This window comes from Motacilla alba, chromosome 8 (genome assembly GCF_015832195.1).
Source record: "Motacilla alba alba isolate MOTALB_02 chromosome 8, Motacilla_alba_V1.0_pri, whole genome shotgun sequence".
In the NCBI taxonomy this organism is placed as follows: Eukaryota; Metazoa; Chordata; class Aves; order Passeriformes; family Motacillidae; genus Motacilla; species Motacilla alba.
Genome location: NC_052023.1, coordinates 15,163,743 through 15,181,291, shown reverse-complemented (window position 1 = coordinate 15,181,291; position 17,549 = coordinate 15,163,743). Strand labels below are relative to the sequence as shown.

At 37.5% G+C, this 17,549-nt stretch overlaps 1 long non-coding RNA gene across 50 annotated transcripts in view; it reads left to right on the top strand.

The window, feature by feature from the left end:
* Positions 1–17,549, top strand: part of LOC119703709 — a 496,218-nt gene that overhangs the window by 224,603 nt on the left and 254,066 nt on the right. For 38 of the 50 annotated variants that reach the window (XR_005257713.1, XR_005257735.1, XR_005257725.1 and 35 more), the window contains 3 exons: positions 382–453; positions 4,411–4,464; positions 6,503–7,603. The exons of 1 other annotated variant lie outside the window; for it this stretch is intronic. This is a non-coding gene — a long non-coding RNA (uncharacterized LOC119703709). The remainder of the gene's footprint in view (positions 1–381; positions 454–4,410; positions 4,465–6,502; positions 7,604–17,549) is intronic. 11 more of the 50 variants (XR_005257719.1, XR_005257705.1, XR_005257740.1 and 8 more) reach the window with 6 other exon arrangements.

Below are 17,549 nucleotides of genomic sequence, written 5' to 3'. Positions count from 1 at the left end.
GAGTAACACAAACAGGAGCTGCCTGCCTACGACTCCCTGCATGCTAATGGAAGCACTTAATGAGTAACAGGATGTTATTCCCCCACCAAGTTCAAAGATTAACATTTGGGGTTTAGTCTCACCATTATTTTTGTAAAAAGACATCTTTTGTTACATTTCCTGAGCTCAGTTATCACGCTGTGACACACTGCATCCAGTTCTGATAAGTAATGAAAAGTTATGATTAGTTAAGCTCCTTATGAATAGAGAAGGCTTCCCTGAAGGTTGAAACTGGCCTCTAACTTGAGATTTTAAATCATTGTTGAAGTGTTTTGACTAGGCTGCCTTTGTGTATACTAAACAGTTTAAGGTTACTTTTTAATCCAGTTGTGCCTGTTTTAGGATGTTCACTTGCTGCAATTGAATGCTGGTCTGTTCATCACTGCCAGCTGTCTCCTTGGGATCCTCTAGCAAGTAAGTTCTTCTATCTCAGAGGAATGAATTGTCAATAACGAGCCAATAATAACTTTTCCGCTGAATTTTCAAGATTAAAAAAACCCCTCTTCTTCTGTCATATCTCCTTTATAATGTCTTGTGAGGGTTAGTTGCTCTGTTCCTCCCTGTGAGCCTTCAGGAGTTAAATGTTTATAGCATGACACAAAGGTAGAAGAGGTACATATTGCAGCCGTGTATCACCATATTCTGTGGATATTTTTTAGCTGAGGGAAGTAAGCCCTGGTTATTACAGCTGTCATGGTGACATCTTATCCTTCAGTATCAGTGACTTCCTCACCCACCACATTACCCTGATCACTGCCATGATTCTCTGTCTACTATTAAAGTGGGAAAGGTCTTGGCCCTCCAGGTGCTGTTTCAAGTCTGAAATAGCAACCTGTCTGTCACACTCCCTCTGCCTCACTTATTGCTTAAGGACCAAGCAAAAATGTTTAATGTAGAAAGGGTCTCATGCAGCAACAAAATAAAAAATGTTTCTTATGTTTCAGGGCTGATGAAGAAGTAGGGCACTGAGCATGCATCAGTTCTTAAAAATGAGCAAATGTTAAAGCAAATTTGAGGCTTAATCTCAACAATTATATTTTTGCACTTCCTTTCTTCTTTTTGGGGAACACATTGTTTGAAAGTCATGAGAGGTACCTTTAAATTTCACACAAGAACGGGGGTGTATAATAGCTTGATAAATTCCATGAGTCAAAATTGAAAACTTTAAAAATATTGTCATACAGATATTCATCTCCAAAGCAGATCTTAGCTGAATTTGGAAAAAAATGAGCTAACAAGCAAAAATTTTGCATGAAAATATATTAAGAAACCCTAAAGCTCTAAACCAAACTCCAAAATTTTGTAGGTGAAATGAATAGGGCTTCCCATAACGTGCATTTCTTCCTCCTTAGTAAGTACCTTGTTTGTGGTGTTAATTTAAAACTTGCCTAAGCTAGGCAACATGAAAGACAGGATACTTTTCTATGCAAATAGATATGGCTTATCAGGCTACCTAACTTTTAAGAATGAGGCATTGGAAAAGATTCTGCACTCAAGATAAAAGAACTGGCCTAACTGGCTATTGCTCTGTACATTGTGCAAGCTTTGACACAGCAGTTGTCACATGTTTCCAGCCCTGAATGCTTATCTTTTTAAACCCTGTAGTGTTGTTAAATTTGTGTAAACTGGTATGTGGGGCTTGACAACCAAGAACCAGTGTTTGTGTGTTGAAATTCAGCTGCATCTGGACTGAACCAGAAATTAAGTAGATATAATGCCAGAGTAATAAAGAGGTTGGACAACCAGCTTATATAAGTTTTGGAGTGATTTTAGGTTCTTAAATATAGTATTACAAAACTTTTTTTTTTTTTTTTTTTTGCTTGGATGGATGTGCCTGTGAGCATCTGACCTACAATTCCTCCTCTAATGCAGGGGGAGGGGCACTTCTGGGCAGAGTGCTTCTGGTCACCTTTGTCAAGGTAGTGCTGTGTTTCTTACAGTGACCCCCATGATCAGGAAATCTTAACAAACGCAGCTGCAGCGTGTTACATTGAAAAATGTTTTTCTTTGAAATAGAACTACACACATTTTAATACCCTTTGCAATATATTCTGGATTGCAGTTGCAAATACCATTTTTTATAGCATGAAAAGTCCTCTCTTCATGTTTTGTCAGAAGCATATGTCCGTGTGTAATGATACGCATATTTAATATGTATATATGCTCACATGTGTGAGTGTATGTGTGTGTGTGTATATATATATATATATATATATCAAGTGACTTCATAGCTTATGTTAAGATAACACCATCCTTTAAAAATAAAACCTTACAAAATTTTATATAGTTGTAAACTAAAGTTATGAAGTTATATGTGACATTAAAAGGTTATAAATGCAGTTCTGCTTATCTTAGTGGAAAACCAGATCAGAAATTGTCAGCAGAGTACTTTTGGAAGAGTTCTGTCCTGACTCTGAAGATGGAAAGCAAGATAGACAAGGATTTAGAACTGATGCAAAAGGAGAAGGGAGGGCATGTGCTCCTGAGAAAAAAACATAAAAAGAAATCTAAAAAGTGGGAAAATTAGGATGTGTGCATGCTGAGCATATGTTAGACATTAACTCATAGCAGGCAGGGCTTTGCTCTCTGTTAAAGAAAAAACTAGAATTCTGTCGAATAAGGGACACAGAACAATCAAACCGGATTGGACAAAAACTTGTTGCCCTTCTATGGAATATCCATAATGGCTGGATGTTTTCTATGTGTCCTTGAACCACTTGGTGTCTGGATCTGTGCTGCTCTTTAAAGTAGTGTTTACTCTAAACGATGTCATACAGCCAGAACATTTTGCGGCTAGAGATGGGATTATGTGGTTCTACCAATCCTTCTGTTTTCACTTTGTTTTCTTTTAAAAGTCAACAAAAGGTTGTTAAAAATTGTCAGTCATTTGTTTTTGGACAGCCTCTGGGTTTGATGCTGCCATTGGCCATTTAGGGGTGAAAGGCTTTGAGTGTTGTGCTCTCTGGAGTGTAACTCTGTGTTTGTTCATTTTCAGGCATGTGCAAAGCCTTGGCCTTCACTGTGCTCATAAGTCTTCCACAGTGATTATGACTAGGGTCCTTAAATTATATTTTAATTACTATTATTCATAGTAATGGCTTACAAGTAATAATTACTAATAATCTTGATAATCCCCTAAGGAAAAATACTATAGGTGGAAAGCCAGAGATGGAGTCATTATAACAGAGACACTTGTTTCTTGTGTCTCTCTTGTAATAAAGTAATTAATTCCCAGCTTTTTTTTGAGGGTGATGAAGAGATTTCTGAAGAGGCTTCTCTCATAACAACCCTCTCTGCCCACCTTCCCCAAAATATAAGAGTGGAAGAATGAACAGGCCTTTGTCCTGACTCCTATGAAAAATTCAAGCAGCAAATATGGCTTATTTCCATCCAACCTTCTGTCTCTCCTTCCCTATTTCTTTATCCTAATTTTCATGGTCTTCTGTGCTTCATAAGCCTGTAGTGTGTAGTAGACAAAAGGTAAAGTGTTTATTACTTGGTAGACAACATCTTCCCAGAAAATTTTCATAAAACCACCTTCTCACAGGATATGTTGCCAGATATGCATTGTTTTTATGTACTTAAATTCACTTCTAAAAAATGTGCACAAAGATATGGCTGTGTTTATCTATGGCTTTAAAAGAGCAACAATCAAAAGGAACTGTGTACCGTGATCATTTAGCCTTCAGACTCAATAAAGAAATTCTTATTCACTTCTACAAGTGCATCTCTGTCCAGTTATCTGTGCCTTATACAGAATGTACCTGCAGCTCTTGGCGTCATGGAGGGCAAAGAGGCAAATATTTATCATTGGCAGGTGAAGTAACGTAAACCTGAATGGTGTGCTCAGATTTTTTCAATAAATGTTTTTCATCACTACAGAGCTTTATACAACAGCAGTAAAGGCAAGAAAGGAAATTAGAAACACAGCTGAGACTGCATCTCATACTTAATAATGGCCTAAAAGTCTTACTGTTTATTAAAACTAACACCCCTTGTCAAGGTGTTGATCAAAAATTCTCTGCAGTCTCTTTTCTTTGATCTTTTCATTTTAGAAACCACAGATATTTGTTGCCATTTCTTTATTTAGGTTTATGTCTAAAACATTGAAACTCAAAACTGCTTTCCAATAATGTTGTATGGTAAGGAGTAATACTGAATTAATTGAACCAGTAAACACATCACTAAACAAATTTGTCCAATCACAAAGAAAGTGGATTTCTAGTGTAACACAAACATAAATGGTCAAAGATGGCACTAGAAAGGATGCTTTTAAAAAACCTGTCATCTCTGAGCCTCATGCGTCTACTGCTGTCCAGTCCGAGTATGGGCATAATCTATTCTAATATCCACATTTACCTTTTGTTTCAGCAGCTCCCTGGCTCTTGCGCATGCAAAACATTTGAATTTCCTGTTGGCTCAGAGGTGAGATTTATAACATATATTAAAGCTGCTTTTCGCTGTGAGTTTACTGGGCAGAAAGCCTAAGAGGGCCTTTTTTTTAAGGGGGTTTAATTGCTTGAATTTACCAGAGGGGTGAACATTATGCTTTCTGTGCAGCACTACTATCCACTAAGATTGCCAGGTGTTGAATTTCCCTAGAGGTTCCCTATTTATTGAAGGAATTCATGAAATATCCACCTATCCAGAGCCTGAGCTCCTACCATCCCTTTCCTATTCATCATCTTGATTTTGTTTCCTTCATGGCTGCTTTTGAATTTCTTGGTTGAGCCTGTTCATTTCTGTCTGTTCCTGGCTATAAGTGTCCTCCCTCCTCTCTACTTGTGCACCTTGGACTTTACAAATGGGCCAGACTTCCTGGGAACTGAATGTGCCTGAAAGCCCTTGCTGGGCTGTGGCTGCTGGTGCAGGGGGGCAGTTCAGTGCTGGGAGTACACCGGTGCTCTTAGCAGGCTGGGAAGGGAGATCAACACAGGACAGGAAAGACAGGACAAGTAGAGGGAAGGCTGAAGAGCAAAGAGGTATTTTTCAATGTTTAAAGTAAAAGCCTAGAAATAGCCCTTTAAATCCGTGAATGGACTTCTCAACAGATGGCAACCCTACTGTCAAGTGAGCCCAAGGAAGGCAGACCATAATTGTTAGCAAGTGTATTGTTAAGGGAATTTACTAATTTACTGATGGAGCAGCCGCTTCAGTTGAAGAATAAATTGGAATATTTTGGTGCATTTCCTTTAAAAAGTCATCCACTTTTAAGTCTATGTATTACAATTACATAGTCTTAAATGGGGGTCTCCTTTGCTAAACAAAAGATATGCAAATTACATTTCAAGATTTATATTATGATAAAAACTGAAACACAAAAGAGACATTATCTTGCAAAAATGTAAAAGTACATTGCTTCATGAGTCTATAATGATATAATGTGATGTTGATGTAGTTAAAAATGTCAGAAGGGAGACAATGACCTTAAAAGTTTAAGGCAGACACATTAATATTGATTGATTTTTAAGAGATTAAACAACAGGAATATATCTATACTGGATATTGGATTGTTTGAAAATTTGAGATGAGATACAGAACATTTCGGTCTTGTAATGCTTTAGACTTAATAGCAAGAACACACATTATATGCAGCCATTTGTACTACAGGAAACCAGATTATGATTTGCCTTGACTTAATCAGACTATTTCTTGTAAAAACCAGTGGTGTTCGACAAGGCTAGGTGATAATTTCTGGCTTAAGCACAAATGTTGGTCTGTCCTAGATGTCAAAAAAGTCTTAATGTTGGTTTGTTTGTTTTTAACCTTGTTCCGTATCTATGTAGATCTGTATGATATATTACAATTATTTTATGTACACAGACATACACAGATTCCTAAAATATATTGAGCACTGTAAAACCTCAACACCTTCTGGCGTTGAACCAAATAATGTGACTGCACATCAAATATCGTGTCTTTTTTTTTCCTATTTTTTGTCAAACTGGAAGAAGGTTGTCAGTAACACTTCATGTTTAAGTAAGTTTAGGCTCATACTTATATCCATGCTTATGTCAGCAAAGTCGTAAGGAAATGTGCTTCTCAGTGATGAGGAGGGTGCTAAATATTGTGATATTTATTATTCCCCTGGGGCAGTTTGTTTTGCCATCTCAGGCTGATGGAAGTTTCATCTCACAGTTAAGCTGTACTCTTAATGACACTTCCATTGGCAGAGAAATGAGGACGCTGGTCATGGTTGGCCCTTTAGACTTTTAGGAACCAGGCCACAGATGCCTTGGACTTGGAATTCAACCTGCAGGAGAGAACAAGTCTGACCAGTAGGAGATGGGCCATCTTTCTGAGAAGAGATCCTGAAGCATTGTACAAGCTGGAAATTTTCATTCAGAATCAGACCTCACAAAACATGAGGCAGATAAACAAGGTGTAGACCACATTTTTATAAAGATTTTTTAAAATATCACTTTTGAAAAAATCTTTAGTCTTTTACTCTTTTTCTCTGCAGATATTAAGTGACTGAAAATCAATATTTGAAGGAAAGAGAACAGCTGGGAACCTGGAGTTCAGCATAGACATTTTGCATAATAGGGAATTCTTGTTTTCCATGAAACAAAGACAAGAAACATTACCGTGTGGCCACTTTGCCTCCAGATTTAATTTTTTTTTTAATAGAAAATGGTGGATTCTTTTTGGGAGAACTATCAAACAAAAAAGTGTCTGGATGTCATAGCTGCATCCTGTGAATGTCTCTTTAGTTTCACCAATGGTAAAACCTGTTTTGACCTTCTAATAAAAGAGAACAGCCCAAATAGCCTGTTTAATATACCAGAGAAAGCACAGTGTCTCCAAAGGACCTGGCCTAAGTGAGCACCCAGAATCCCAGAAAGCCAAGAAATTTGAAGGCAGTCAGACTTGATTTAATTATTTTTTACTACAAGTCTTATTTCAGAGAATGATTAACGGGAGAAGAGACATAAATGGCAAAGTCTTGATCAAAGAAGCTGCTGTCAGGGTACCATCTAGATAAATTAGGAAAAGAATGCTCAGGTTTCTGTGAAAGAAGACTAATGACATCAAGTCAAGATGAAATAGAAAGGAGCAGCATTGCAGGCTAGAAATCATAAAACACTAGCATGCCCTGACAAGAAGCCCTGAGAAATTTCCCGAACTGGAAAGTAATTGGAATTGGAAAGGAATTACTTTCTGTAAGTGCCGGGTCTTGAAGTTATGCAGGACTGAAGATGACCCAGGCACCAAATTTGCTTTTTGGAACCTGTCAAGACAAGTGAAGAAATCTGGAAGCATCTGAAGCAGCAGCTGTTAGTATCAGCTCTACACACTGCAGGTGTTCTACATCTTATGTGCTCACTCTACTCAACTAGGATCAGTCCCTTCACTTAAAAGCTCAAACGGTCCCGCCTGGAGGCAAGCAGACAGTGGATAAAAGGAGACTGTGAAACTAACAGCCAGTAAGCATTTGTGTAATTTAGAGAAATTGTTTACACGAATGGCAGTTTCCTGGAGAGAACAGTGGCCCTAGCTGAAACCAAGAGAAAGACTTACAAGTGATCTGAATGCACTTGTGCAAAGAGAGGCATCTTAAAAGGTAAGATTTGTCTTTTGGTATACCATAAAGGATTCCAAAAAGGTAAATAAAAAAAAAAAATAATAACCCAAACCTCTTTCAGTGGTCAGAGGTGTACTCCTAGAATTCTAGTGTTTAAAAAAAAAAAATAAGATGACCCATTTCTCAGGGAACATTGAATTGTTATTCAGGTATTTACTTAGTTCTCTATAACTAGTATTCCTGTCTAGAGGAGCAGATCTTCCATTAGAAGCCTCCTTGCCTCAGATTTAGATTGCAATACAGAGTAGCATTTCTGCAGACAAGCACTTAGTGTGATCAGTACTAAAACTGTGTGAGATTAGCTAATGTACTTTTCTGTGATGTGCAAAGTGAGTGCCAGGACGCACCATTGTACCTGACTGCAGCAGCATGAAGTTACGCTTCAGCAGCGTTCCTTCGAAACGTGGGATTTTGAAGGCAGGGAAGCGGTCTCTGGGGTGTTGCCCATCAGCAAGAAACGGTTTTTAAAAGTAGGAAATAAAGGAAGGGTCTGAACTGATGTTTAGAACAAATAAATAGGAGCAGCAAAACTTTCAGTGGTAGTATTACATGCCGTCATAGAACAATAGCTAAATGAAGCATGTATTTAAAATTTGGTGAGAAGCTTTTGTACATTTTAGTTCTGTTTGGCTCAGCGGGTGTGCTGCACTTTAGACTTCAGTCTCCAGGGCTGTCAATCCAACAACTTTCACAAGCACTAAATTCACTTAAAAGCTGAAAGAGAAAAATAGAAGAGGATGATGCTAATAGCACTTAGCACTTACATAGTTTTCCTTCCTGAAAGTACAGTACAAACATGAGGTAATTAACAAGTACTTTGTCTTGGAGATGCAAATGTATCTCTAAACAACCTTTAAGCAAAGAGAATACTGACACATAAAACCAACCTGTGCCCAGCTGCATGTTTTCAAGCTTAAATATTGTGAAATGCTATTTAGGGTGTAATTTCTCCCTGTAGTTGATCAGTAAGTCCAGCTTGTGGAAACCAACACAGTGTATTTCTGCATGCAGGGCTCCTTCTTCATTGTGTGAAGAACTTAGTGTGATAGTTTCAGATTTTATTTGATGAAGTGTGTGATACGGGTAACCATCAGCAAGTTATACAAGGGGGTGTGCTATTTGAGTAGTCAAAATGTGGGATTAGGTTGCACAGATGTACCAGTTATTCAAACTGCTGGGAGCCTCTGGAGCAGTCCTGCTGTGCCTGCTCCAGTATTTACCCACCTGGTCTTAGCTACTCTGAATATGTCCCACAAAGTCTTGAACAGATATTTGCCCACCTAATCCACTTACTAAGAAACATCAAAGACTTAAAAGGAAAGAACCAGAAAAGAGAGATTCAGCTGGCACTGAGAAAAGTGAAATGCTTTTGAGGAGAAAAAGAGATAGGTAAAACTATAAATAAGTCTCAGACTTAGTTTTTCTCTAAATTAGAAAGAAAAATATCTGCAGTGTGTCTGCAGTCTGTGGTGTGTTTTCAGTGGACTTTTTTTCTGGTTAAAATCAAATTTCAGTGGTGTTTGCAAAGCTGGAAATCGACTTATAAGTCAATTTGATAATTAAAGAGTTTTCTGAGCCCTTGAGCTCCAACCAAAGGCTATCAGCACAGATCAGCCAGGATGAGGAGCAAATCTGGTCAGGGAATTATCTGTTTCACTCTCCTCTTCATTCTTAGGCCATTATGACTTTAGGATGGCAAATCTGTCACATTTGCAATTTCCTCCAGTAATAGAGTTTTGGCAGAAGTTGATGCTGGTGCTGTACTGTACTCATGCACAGTTAGGTAACCAATGCATGCTTCATTTGAGGGAGGCACAGAAAGCTTCTCAAAGTTACTGCATTATAGTTTCTCTTTCACTGCTGAGCTCAGCTGCTGAGAGCAGAGGAGGTGTGAAACGACTTGTTAATAAAAGTCTGTTTAGATTTCATTACTCTGAATAGCCAGATCAAGACAATACACCTTTCCAACCCTCTGAGAATTTCTGTCCTCTCTGGAAAAACTCTTTCCTGCACTGAATATTCTTCCCAGTGGAATGTTTATGCACTGCAAGCAGAACTCTCTTCTGCTACCTTTGATTAACAGAGAGAATGGAGATTACCTTCCACTTGTAGAAGACGGAGCAGGAAAGATGACCAAAAGAGCCAGGGAGGTCTTGTTTCTCCTACTCAGACACATCAAAGAAGCCCCCAGTACTGCCTTCCAATTTTTTAGCTTTCTGTTTCCCTCCTGTTTTAGAAAATGGAACTCCTTTGAGTTAAAGGAGGAGCAAAAGTGACTGGTGTGGAGGATAGACTAGATGTGGCAATGTGGCAGATTGGTGTGGCAAAAATGCCAGAAGTATTGGGGAAGGTATAAGTCACTGATTGGCCCATGAGATGGGCAGTTCTAGGTTGGTTGTGTTCAGCTCAGAGCTGGGGCTTGGGGAAGCCTTGTCTTAGCAAGCTCCAGCATGACTTCTACATTGTGTCACAAGCATTTTATTGGCTAGATCTGGAGAAGCGTCCTACCAAAGCTGACTGGAAGAGAGGTGCAGTGAACCACAAAGAGCTCTAGCAAAATATTAATTTCTTCCTCTTCACAATGGCTCTGGCCTCTGAGCAGTGAAATAAAAGTGGGCATTTCTGGATGAAAGCTGTAGCTGTGGAAGTATCTTTGTCTACATGACAAGCCCTAGTCTTTAACCAGTCTGAGGACTTCAGAGATGTTTTTCAGTTTACTGTAGAAGAAAAATACCAACCTGTGGTAGACTTGGCATGTGGGATGGGCAGGCTTTTTCTCCCCCAGAAAATTAAACCTCCATTTTAATCACTGTGATTTTCTTTTGTTGTGGTCCTTTTAAAGTTCTGCAAGTTTTGCTTAGATATTTCTGAAAGTTTTTTAAAGACTTCACTCTTGATGAAAGCAGATACAGCCTTGTAAGCATAAGTGCTGCTGTTCCTTTCTCTATCAGCATATATGCTCCCCTGACTATATATATATATATAGATTTCAAAACCCAACTAGTAATAAATGACAAGAAATGGGTGCTGGAAAGCTGAGTCAGTCTAGTTTAAAATATATTTCACTGTGTTAGTTTTGCTATAAATTCAAAATAAATTACAAAGGTTAGTAAAATCTTATTTCACTTTTTTTAACCTGTCCACTTGTATTTTCTAAATAAGTCTCAAAAATAAATGATTAATGACCTAGCTTAATTGAAAGGAAAATTATTCAGAGAAGAACACATTTTAAATAGCACATTTCCATATGCGTACTTTACATTGTTACTGAGTGATAACCTAATACAGTTAATTAGTACCTTTCTCCCTAGTATAACTTATTTGTCATCAGGAGTAGGATTTAGCCCTTTTCATCTTGTCATGGCTTTTGGTGTTAAGTGCTTGCAGTACCTTGCCCCATCAGGAGATCCAGAAGGGTGATGTTTCATTTTTCCCAGCATTGCAATTTTTTTTGTAGAGTTACTTAACAAAAACATTTTATTATATGGAGTGGTTAGTGATGTAGTCACTGAAGTCAATATGACTTCCACAATTGATGTCAATGAGAAGAGGACTGTGTTGACTGTGACTGTGTCACCCCAGTAAAAGATGAACACTCTGCCCTTTTAAATGATATATCACACCCATATTTTAAGGACATCACTTGTAAAAAATGCTCTGGAAAAGAAGGGAAGAATGATGTGCCTGTTATTGCCAAACTTACCTTCTGAATTCTGTTTCTAGTTGCAAGAAAAAATATAAAATGTCAAGCATGTGCTTTGTGCTTTATTAATATTTATTTAAACTGTCTTCTGATACATTGCCTTTCTGATGCTACGTGGTGTTCTCCTGCACTATTTCCCAGCATGATAGCTAATGTCCTGCTCTGAAAATTATCCATTAAAATTTTATCAATTTTGCGTTTTGGTGAGACAGTATGAGGAAATGCCATTGGAAAATTAGATTCCTCTTTGACATCGGGCGCCCAGTCAGCAATCCAATCCCATGTGTTTCTACCGAGACATTAGGATTTGATATAATTTTGGTCAGAAAACATTTTAAAATGAAACAATTGAATTTTCTGGATGGTCTTGGGGACCACTTAGCTTAAGAGAATACACTTCCAAATCAAAAGCCTTTCAATCATTCTAAATATTATTTGGATGATATTTGCTTTATGTGTAGTAGCAGTTTGAATTTGTATTGAATGTTTGACTGGCTTGTGCTCACATAGATGATGTATGAAATTATTATTTCATATTTTTCTGGTGTTTGCATTGTAAGTGACATCTGGCTGACAGGAACTTGGAGAAATGGGATACAAAGTGAATGCTGCAGTTACCACGGTATCAGGTTTATCAAAAGGCTTAAGGTTGGTCTGTCTTTGTTTCACATGTGGAACTAACAGCAATGAAAAAAGAAACAGCTCCTCTTTTATTTTAACTGAACTGCTTAATAAATAAAGATAGATGAAGAAAAATGTTAATTTTATTCTGTATTCATTTATGTAGACAATCATATGTATGGCTGAAAGACAATTCTCAACTTGTAGGGAGGGTTTGGTTTTGTTGCTATTATACCTTTAAATTTTGTTTAATATTATATATAATTCATACACTCTATATTACAGAGATAGGGAAGTCTGGAACAAACTGCTATAGCAGACTGGCACAGTTCTTTTTAAAATTTGTGTTCAGCTGCACAAATCTAAAGGTAGATTAGTTATAATTGTATTATGTCTTTGAAATGTACCTATTGAAATCCTGTCTTTAACCAAACTCTTACCCTAACACTTTTTCATTAAGCTCTTGACATGTCACTTGTCTAATGGTAAATTTGAATTAGTAAATTCTTGACTAGAATACAGGTTTTAAAAATTATTTTACAGTTTAAAATGTGGTATGAAAATTTACAATGCTTCAGAAATACGACTCCAGCCTTAAAAAAAAGGCTTTTTTCCTAAGGTGTGCAGTTTGTGAGGAAGCTCTGCTGATGTGTTACAGGACAAAACCAAAAGTGATACAATGAAGTCCAGTTTCTGGCCACGTCCTGGCTTCTACACTGGCTAGAAGTGTTTCTTGGGCAATCTTAGTCACTACCTTTATGCTTGTTGGTTATCAAGACTGTGGAATCTGTGTGAAGAAAATGGGGGAATTTGTAACAGTTGGGTTGTTTCCCAACCTTCCTGGGGGCTGTTCCGTATATGCATGTGTAGTTCAGAAGAGAAAAGCAAGAAGAGGTTGTACAGAGATAGTGAGGTGGGTAGAACAGTCTAGGAGGGGAAAAGTCTGCCTGAGAGAGACAGAGAGACGGCAGACCAAGTAATCAAAAAATAATTGCATCTGTACTTCTGTCAAGTGATTTTCTGGTCTATGAAGTTAACAAGCTGAGACCACTCAGCATCTTCCAGAACTTAGACCTTTGCTTTTAAACAAATAGAAGATCCAGCTGTGTGGTCCAATTCACAGGAAGCAAGATCTAAGAGTTGTTTTTCTTTAGGTCTGCAATTGCAAGGTCAAGTTGGGAAACTTAAAAAAAAAACCAACAAAAACAAGTGAAACAAGATATGAAAAACTGAGGGCAAGGAATACCAAGCAAAACATTTCCAAATTGTTCATAGAGGAAAATTTTATTCCTGTAAGTGAACCTTAAATAGACAGGCTTTTCTTTCTGATGGCATAGGGCGTTTGCCTGTCCTCCTTTGTTAGACATTGGCAGTGTGAGTACCTTCACTCTGGTGTTTTGCAAACATCTCTAGTCAATAAAGACTGGACTTATTCATTGCCATACTTGCCTTTCCTCTTTTCTTTTTTGTCAGACAACTGAGCAAAGATCACCGAGATGTTGATCACTTCAACAGACCAGCAGAGTATCTATCAGAGCATTCAGAGCAGTAAGTGTTCTGAGCTTAGCACCGACACAGAACTGAGCAGAAAACCAAAGAGCTGATACTGCAGCGCAGTCTAAGCCTGATTTCCTAAGCATTGCATAGTAGTTCTTTTCAGCAATTTGTGAACCATGCAAATGTTATGTATGATTCACTGGAATACGCTTTGCAATTTTAGATGAAGCTCACGAATAATTTACCTTGTACTAGTTTAGGATATCATGACAAAGAACTTGTCATGAGGAAACACTAGGTATCTTGCCACTTAAAAAAACTATAACAATGAGCGGGTACTCTTGGAGCCTTTCTGAATGGGTACTATTCACTGTGGTGATTTGTATGTGCTTGGATGGTTTGTTGTAGGTGGATTATTATAAAACACAGTCTGCTTACCTGTTCTCCATATTGTCATTTATTCTTTTTGAATATGACATCTTTTCTTGTGTTCCTTTAGAGCTCAAAAGACCTGGCATCAATCATTCCTAAAGCAATGTATGTATCCAGGCTCTCCTTGTGGGAGAGCTGGACTGGCTGAGCCAGACCCCATATCTGAAATTTTTATGCGGTATCTTTACTTTCTAACAGAATGAGTTTTACAGAGATACACAAGGTATCTTGAACTTCATTTAAATAAGTTTGCAAGTGCTACTTCCTCCTTTTGAGCTAAAGTCACAGAAATTTTCAGTTTATTTTTTTCACTTTTATTCAGCTCTGTGTTGTATTGTTACATAGTACTTCTGTCTTTACTTTGTGAGCAAAGCTGTTCTAGTTTCTTAGCCAGTGTTATTTATGCTCTGTGCTGATGTATATTACACTTTTACCAGTCTACTTCTCTGTCTACCCAGCCACACACTCGGATTTTATCACCTTCTGGTTAGGATTGCTGGACTTCCTGTATGCCAACACAAACAAAGAGTAAGGAAATAAGTGGTTAAGTCATTCAGCACCCCATTTACACTACTCTCCTCAGCAATCTTTCTCAATCCCAACTACCTCTCTACCAATGACCACAGTCCACAGGCTTCCAACTTCACCCTGTTTACATTGTTTTTCTTCTGTTTACCATTCAAGACATTGTTTCTTTTTTCTGCTCCATGATTTTACACTATCTTGAATTTTGTACCCCAGATCAAGACATCATTAATTAAAAACTGAGAAAAGTCTGTAGTTCATCATTATTTGCAATGTTACAGGATTAAAAGCTGAGGGTCTGGGAAACACTTCGTTCATTGCATTCTTTACTATTGCCCTTTGTGTGCTGAGTAGTAAAGCCATGCTTCTTAATAGTTTGCATTTCCAGTCTCTTTCACAGAACAAGAGTAGGTCAGACTTCCTCTTTTGCTCTTTTGAACCTTTCTCAGCCTGTGGGGTAAACCAGATTGGTCAAAGGTCTGATCCTTTTGAAAGTGCAATCTTGGCACTTTCTTCTGTGGGGGTGAAGATGAAAGTGAATGAATGACACTCAATATAAACAATCTTTGCTTTTCAGGAGAAGAGTAGTAGCACCTACATATGCCACAGGAACTGAGTTCTCTAGATCATGATAATGTCAGTTGAAGTACTTGAAAGTGAATTTAGAGGCAATTTTAAGGAGTGATTTGTGTATTTAAAAAGAGCCAGAGGAAAAGTATTCACTTTTTGTTTAATGACTAAAACTAGTATTAGCTGTGATAGACTGATGAACTGCCTGAAACATTTGAATACAATAGAAGGCTGAATATATTTTTACTTGGCAGAAGGCAGTAGGAAGGGGAGAAAAAGCATACGCGCATAAACCACGAACATGAGATTTTTCCCTCTTCCCATTTCTTCCCCACTTTATTTCTAGTTCTTACATCTGGAAGAAACTTTGGATAAACAGCAGTCCTAGGTAATATACCATAATGGCAAAAGCATGCTGAGGAGGGTGGAGTGGAAAAGAAAGGGGAGAGTCTGTATTGATAAATAAAGTAATTTTCCTTCAGCATACCTTCACAAAGTTTCTGGGTAGTTTAGAAGAGTGTTGTGGAAAAGAATGTTGCCTCCTTGAAACATTACTTTCCCTAAAGGCTACACAGCAGTGTATTGGAAGATATTTGTCCTTCTAGATGAGAAGAATTTCAATTCTTGACCATGGGTATCTTTGTCTGGGCTAAACAGGAAGTGTGGAAGGACTTCAGAGAGCCATTTTTACCCTCTGTTATAGCTAAATGCTGTTATGGCACATCTGAAGATCTTGCTGGTGACTCATTTTGGCCTAATTTGTTTAACATTTTGGTAGACTATTTGCTTTTTCTCCTCTCTCTATTAGCTCTGTACAGTTGGTGTTGAATTTTTGTGGTTTTTTAAATTTTTTTTTTCCATACTAAAAAAAATAGACTTTATTTATAGATTTTTGTCTAGAATAAACAAACCCTGTCTACTCTGTAGATAATTAAATGGCACTCAAAACAGAAAGCAATGTGGAAAGTTGCCATAATGATGGCAATAGCTGTGAATTCCAGTGATACTCTTAGTGATGGAGAAAGTAGTGAGTGTGTGATCCCCCTGTAGGGGTGTTAGTGTCTGTTCCCTACGTGTGGACTAAACCTTTACCATACAGATGAAATTTGACTCAAAGCTCATCTGAACAGCCCTTTAGTAACAGCTATTCTGAAGTCTAATATCCTTTAAAAAAATTGTTTCACCATCCATGAAGTTGAGTTTGGCTCAGATAGTAGAAACCTCGACACCTCAGAAACACAGTGATCCCATTTCATATCTAAAATAAAATGGATTTAGATTGTTATACCCTAGCCATATCCATGTGGTTGGAGACTGCTAAATTCACATGAGAATGCGTCTGCTTTCCATCTGAAAAATAATGCTCTCTTTCTACCAGTAAAATTTCAATATAATATATTTTCAAAGTAATCTTTCCTTGATCAGCAGACTACAGTATTTTATCATTTTACAGGCTTTCTTTCCTTTATGGGGGAATACTTCACCAAATTGCATTTAATATCTATTAACTTGGATTTTTAAAAGATCAAATGGCTTTCACATCTAATGATGTTGTTTTTCAAAATTTATTTCTTCCAAATTGATACCACTGCATACTTAGAACTTGATTTCTGTTCTCTCATCCTATCTGAAAACACAATCCTGACAGGAGTCCTGCCTTATGAAAGCATAAACTTTGTGGAAGTAACTATTACACCCTTTTCTTGAAGGAGACATTTCTGTTACATTTTTACTCTTCCAGGAGCTCTTTCCAGATACCCAATTTTTGTTGTTTACTTTCAGCATCTCAGTTTTTAGAACTGCTCTGATTAGATGATGTGTTGGTTTTTTTGCTTAGTTGAGCTTTTACTTTTGCATCTGTTAGCACATTCTTACCCTGTCCCACCTGCTCTTTGGCTCCCTTGGCTCTTTGTCAGAGTAAATGTTGATGCTGAAATGTTAAAACATTGAAGTAAATAATGCACTTATACTTCTGCTACTTTGTCAAAGGGTCAGCTTCTCAAAGAAAAAAAAATACATTTTTGCAAAGTTATGGAAACAACAGTGAGCAAATCATAAGAGGTGTTGCTCATATTTTTATTCTGTTCTGTTTCTTACACTGTGAAGTTAACTCTATTATGTGAGATTTTAGTCTAGAGATGTAACTGTTTATTTTTGAACATGCCCAGAGTACTCAAGCTGCAACTACTCTGAAAATAAATATACTGTGCATTAGCATTCGAATATTCCTGTCCAGAATGATTTTCTGTGTTGATACAGGCATTTTCTCACCTATACTATGCATAGGTAGTATAAAATATGAAAAATCACCTAGAAGGGAAAAGCAGACTTTTTAGAAAATTGTACTGAATAAAAGTCTGAGAAGCCATTGCTTGTTGTGTAACTGTTGTGGAAAGATATGTTTCCAGTCAGGGGTCACTGGTGCATATACCTTTTTTTTGCACCTCAACTTCAGTTTTATAACTGCATAGACTTTGTGAGAGCAGTTAGTAGACTATATGCAAATGCACAGTGTAGGTGTTTTGGCAGACTTTACAAACTTGAGTTTGCAGTAGCATTAGGTATCGGATCCCAGGA